Below are 6,599 nucleotides of genomic sequence, written 5' to 3'. Positions count from 1 at the left end.
TCTTAGACACATGTATCTACTTGTAGAAAATTTGGATTGTCTCTATTTAATATTGTAATGTTTTTTCATGCACATGCAACGTGTGTATGGTATTTTTTCTTTTCTTTTTTTTTTGAGGCCAGACATCACGTTGAGGAGGTTACATACACGAGATTAAAGTTCCTAAAACTTTTCTAAAATTGGGTTTTTTACTATACGAAATGAATGGACAATATGCTTAGCATGTAATCTTTTCTTTGTTGCAATGCAGCATACAAAACAATCAAAATGATTTTTTCGTTTGAGTAAGGGACTTGTATATAATAAAACCATTTACCTTTTATACAAGAAGGTCACAATTACTTACCACCATGTACTTTGAAATCTGATAGTATGTCGCAAAATTTGAGAAATTTTCTTTTGAAGTTTCAGCTTGGTCAATGGAATGAATGCATCCATCTCATTTCACATCCAATGGTTAATATTAATTGTGACCACGTTGTATAAGAGATAAATGGTTTCATTTTATACTTTTTTTTAAATATGTCAATGTTTGTTTAGTGTTTGAACAATTCATCTCAACCATCCAGTTTCAAAATCAACCATTGTTGGCAATGAATGGATGAGACATGAAGCACATTGAAAAAAATAGGAAAATAAGGCTTATAATTCCTCAAAAATGGATTTCAATCAATAGAACCAATTGATAAGGGCTTGGGGGTAGTCCTGCATGTGAAGATAAAGAAGTAGCACCATATTTAAAAATAAAATAAAATAAAATAAAATAAAGAAGCTGCACTAAACACTAGAAAGACCATCACCATTGCCATTACCACTCTTGCTTTTATATGGTTTTAGCTTGCTTTCCAATTGGAAGAAACTTAAAGGACTCAAATGGACCGGCTTACCTCCCACACCATTAAACAATTTCAAATTTAAACTCAAGGCATGGTGTGATGTATTCACTATCACTTATTTCAATAAATGAAAAAGTTGTATAAGGCGCCAGCCTTGTACTGTATCAGTAAGGTGCACCTAAAAAACCCATTAGAGAAGGTTGTTCATATGTTGGAAAACTCTCGAATCGATCATCTCGACCTCGAGAAGTATAAACATGAAAAAAAAGTGATTTCTAGTCCTAAAAATAGTTTATCTTCTAACACAGTACTTGGACTATCCATTTTCAAGATTTTCAAGTGTTTGTAGTTTAGCTTCATCGTCACCATTTTTAAAACTTTAAATTTCATAATTAGGAGCAACAATAGATTTTCATATAATCTCAAAGCTTTATGGCATCGAAACTGCATTTTCAACATAGTTTTGAGGTGCACCTTATTTCAATAATATAAGGTTGACACCTTATACAAACCTCACCCTATGCACTTTACTTCAATAATATAAGGTTGACACCTTATACAAACCTCACCCTACATAATAGCTAGCTAGTAAATGATAGTGAGATATTCGTTGTCCGGTAGTGCCCATCATAAGATTATCCGGATAAACTTATAGAAAGTTTCTTATATAATTTATTTTTGATATTTATCTACTTTTTCCTGTGCAGCTTTATCCGGTCCAGCCAAGGCCCCTCTTCATCTAAACAACATTGCAAATTAGTATTATACATAACTCTGTTTTTGTATGATACTAAACAATATTATACATAATACAACATACGTATCATTCCGCTTGCAAAATAGTATTATGCATAATATATTAATTCCATATAAAATAGTCTACTTTTGATAAAATTAACCGTCATCCAGCCACTTTGATTGTTTTCTAGATATTCATGGAATTCCTATATATTCGTCTATGATGTTCCACATAGTTTTAAATTTCTACTAAAATAAAGGGTTCTTAAAAATTGTTTGATGCTGGCTGGACTGTATTTCACCAATATGCAGTGTCAAGGTATAAAGCATCCATCTTAAATATAGGTAAAAATAGGTGGTTTATCTAAAAATAATTGAAACTAACCGTACAAATGTTTTCTTAATAGAATTATTATTTATAATCTTCATTTATTTATTTATTTTCATATACATGTATCCTTATAATTTAAGTCCAAAATTCCATTTCAAAAATAGATTTTTAAAAAGTGACTCATTTCTACGTAGACTCATAACAACCGTATCCTTAAAATAATGAATATATAGGATAACAAATTTGGCATGTAGATGGCATCTTGGCGACAAAAAAAGAACATCGCAAAGGAAATGGGGGAAATGAGCTTCCCATTATCGGTGACCACCGGCTGCTCATTTTGGGTATTTTCGAGACAAAAATAATTTTATTTTTGAGTTTATCGATTTTTAAATAAAAAATTATATGAAGAATTTCAGAAAAAAAAAAAAAAAAAAAACTATTTCTATATTTTTGTGCTCAATTTATACTGTAAATATAAACATGTTGGATTACAAAACTTTCGCCCTTGTGAAATGATAGATAATATCCTTGGAAAACTAAAAGTACGTGAAGCCCAAAGTTTTTCTCATATGAAATGATAGATAATCCTTGGAAAGATAAAAATATATATATGTGAAGCCCATGAAGAGAGAGAATGGTGAGAACTGGCAACAAGAAGGGTTTAGAATTATTAGTGAGAGAGAAAGATGACATTATTGAGAGAGAAAGAGGACTCATAAACTGTCATTAAAAATTTCAAGATTTCTAAAAAAAAAAAAAAAATTCTAGCTGAAATATTGGGTCCCTACTAACATCAACAAAAAAACCCAAGATTTTAGAGAGAAAAAGAGAAAGGACTCATAAATTTAATGTTTCCCAAGAAGATTGAGTGTAGTTGAAATATTTGGCTCCTAGTGACATCAACAAAGGAGCCCATGTTTTCCCACTTGCATTAAAGTCTCAATGATAAGTATGGTTGTCAACATCCAAAGATACCTATGCTATTCTCTTACCACTATCCAAAATTCCAAATGCATTTCATATGGGTCCGGTTTTGGCGGGTCGGCCGACTCACCAAAATATATGCGTCGTCTTGCGCAACATACATGAATCTTAAAGATGGATGTTAAAAAAATAGGTACCTCCACTAAAAGGTTCAAGTAAATTGTGGAAAAAGATAATATCAAAAAAAAAAAACAAGAATGGCGTGAGATCATTTACTTTTGGTATAAATTGTCACAATTAATCTTGATTATTGGGAGGTTACATTTACTTTATTAATCGAATTCAAAATTTAAAATTAAAAAAAAAAATTGTAAAACTTTGTGACACATTCAAACTATCAAATTTCAAATTGGATGGTCAAAAGTAATTATTACCCCTTGCAGGAATCGTATATAGCCTCTAAATATTTGAGATTGACGTATTTGACATTTAAACATGAACAAGCGGGTACAACTTTTTATTTTTCCATATATACGGAGGGGTGTTTTTATAATTTTTCCCAACAATATTTGTAACCCACGAGGAAACGAGAATATCGTGCCCCGGAATTTAAGTTTCGTGGTCCCGAGGGAACTTCTTAGAGAAAACTTGCCTTAAAGGCCGTGGTCCCACTATTTAGACCACGAACCAAATCTAAGCTAATTAGAAGCTAATTAACAAAAATTTTCATTTTTGAACGAGCAACTCGTGATTATATTTTACCTGCATTAAACTTTTAGTAATTTTGCAGGAATTTAGTGATAAGGACACGGTTTATATGAGTCCATGTAGAAATGAACCACCTTTCAAAAATCTATTTTGAAATGGATTTTTGGATTTAATTTTTAAGGATATGAAATCTCTAACATGCAATTATGAATATGAGAATTAAACTATATAATTCTCTTATCATAAATTCTTACGGTGACTTGGAAATCTATTTACATATCATCATCATCAAAGCTTTTTTCAACTAACTGCGGTAAGCTATACGAATCTTAGTCTGTTATTCTATTATATTAAGAGTCATACCCTCAATAAAGTTATAAGTTATCATATCTTTTTTCACTATTTCCAATTAGGAAATCTATTTACATATCTTATTATGAAATCTAAATATAAAAAATGGAACCAGAGCATATCTCTACACTTGAAAAATCTTGAAAAGCAATGGCCCAGATGACATATAATAAGATGCTGTATTTTTAGGAGTTGAAATTACTTTTCTTCATATCCTTATATCTCAAAGTCAATATGATAGATGGAAAAAGTTTATATAAGGACGCTACCTTGTAATGTAGAACTACGGATGCCCCTCAAAAATCCATTGGAAAAAGTAGTTTTAATGTTGAAAAACCCTTTGATTGATTATCTCGACATTGAGATGTATGACTATGAAAAATAAAAAGATTTTAAGTTTCGGAAATAGTGCATTTTACAACATATTATCTACACCGTCCATTTTCAAGATTTTCATATATTTATAGATCTACTTGATTTTAACCATTTTTTAAATTTAAAATTTTATAATTAGATATAAAAATATTTTTTGAGATAATCCTAAGAACATTTTACATCAAAATTATATACGATGATAAAATTTGAAGGTGCACCTTACCTCTACTCCTATAGATGCATCCATATGTAAACTGCACTCATGATAGATTGGTGGGGTTTTTTATGTTGGAATACTTTCTTTTTGTGGTTTTTCCAATGTGCCTTATGTGTTGCAGATTTTTTTTTTCTTAAACATTGTAATGCGTCTTACATTTATAATATAAAATTTAGGAAAAATTTCGTATAGAACCCTAATTCTTCATATTATTTCATGGTAGGCTCTCTTTCTATTTTCTTTAAGGAAATCCTTAAGGATTTAACTGTACCCCCTCATTTCTTATCTCCCTTTTTATTTAAGTTTTACTATAAAAATTAGCCTCAACAAATCTTTTTATACTTTTTCATCCAAAAAACTTTTTAAACCATCTTTTTCACTTTCCACCTATTAAAAAGTTATTTGGTTGACATGGTATAAAAAAAGTTGTTGGGCTAATTTTTATGATCAAAAGTCAATAAAAGAGGGAGATAACTGATGAGGGGTATGGTGAAGCCTTTAGAGTTTTTTTATGTTGCTTGAAAGAAAAACAGAATGAAATCTAATGATGAAATAATACGAAAAATTAGAGTTCTATATAAATTTTTTTTTTAAATTTATGTTTTTCATAAACTTACGCGTTAACCTTTCTCTAACCATTCAAATCTATTATTTGACTCCTTAATGGGACGTTGATCGTACGATTTTGCGATGGTTGCAGTTTCGTACGACCACGTCTTTATAATATCCAGTAAAGCCGCACTTCAGAGTTGAGACCTCTCTAGGGCGTCCGAACAGATTTGTTATACCTTGCCAATCTACTTCACCCTTGGAATTGGAGGCTCCAATACTTATACCCATTTGTAGATATGTGAATGTATACGATTAACAGTATATATAAGGGTGCAAGTTGGTATACGGATGCATCCGTAGGTGTAGGGGTAAGGTGCACCTTCAAATTTTATCATAGTATATAATTTTGATGTAAAATGTTTTTAGGATTATCTCAAAATCTACTTTTATATCTAATTATAAAATTTTAAATTTCAAAAATGATTAAAATCAAATAGACCTATAAACATATGAAAATATTGGAAATGGATGGTGTAGATAATATGTTGTAAAATGCATTATTTCTTAGACTTAAAATCTTTTTATTTTTCATGGTCATACATCTCGTTGTCGAGATAACCAATTAAAGAGTTTTTCAATATTAAAACTTCCTTGTCCGATGGATTTTTGAGGTGCATCCGTAGTTCTACATTAAAAGGTTGTATCCTTATATAAACTTTTTCCTATATATAAAAGGTGTGGTTTCTATACGGTTGAACGCTAAACAATCCAATTAAGGTGCACATCCAAATTTATTATAACATGTAATTTTGGTGTAAAAAATTATTAGGATTATCTCAAAATCTATTTTTATATCTAATTATAAAATTTTAAAATCCAAAAAATTATTAAAATCAAGTCTATATGAGAACCTTGAAAATGGACGGTCTCGATAATGTATTGCTAGATGCTCTATTTCTGGGACCCAATTTTTTTTTTCCATATTCATGCATCTCAAATTTTTCAACATTAAAACAACGTTTTCCGATGGATTTTTTAGTTGCATTTTTAATTATACATTTTAAGGTTACAACCATATATAAAAAAATTTCATATATAATACATGCTAATATGAGTCTCTATTTTTTCGAAAAAATTATGCTAAGAGCAATTTGTTTAGTGCAATTACCATGTGGTCCAATTTTTTGAGAATTTTCTGTAGAGTTCTCTCTTTTCAGTTCTTTTATTCTGGTTTTGCTGCTATCTTTTTTTATTTAAAATCTTTATTTATGTTTTTATTTTGGTACAAGGATGTCACAATCACTCTTATCCATTAGATTTCAAATTGGTAAGTTGTGAGTGTGCAATTAACTATACTCAAAGTTCCACAAAAATTATCAAACTTTACGAGACACTTCAAGCCATTCAGTTTGGCATGGAATGACAAGAAGTATTTGTGACCTTCTTGTAGCAAAGATAAATCGTTTCATAGTATACAACCCTTTTTATTTTTATTACTTTTGGGGTTGTTCAATGTTGGACACATAAGATTGCCTATACTTTGTATTTTTTATCTTTTTGTAGT

The sequence above is a fragment of the Amborella trichopoda genome, chromosome 10, assembly GCF_054954075.1.
Source record: "Amborella trichopoda isolate Santa Cruz 75 chromosome 10, AtrichopodaSantaCruz75HAP2 v2.0, whole genome shotgun sequence".
NCBI lineage: Eukaryota > Viridiplantae > Streptophyta > Magnoliopsida > Amborellales > Amborellaceae > Amborella > Amborella trichopoda.
Note: the sequence above shows the minus strand (reverse complement) of the source record.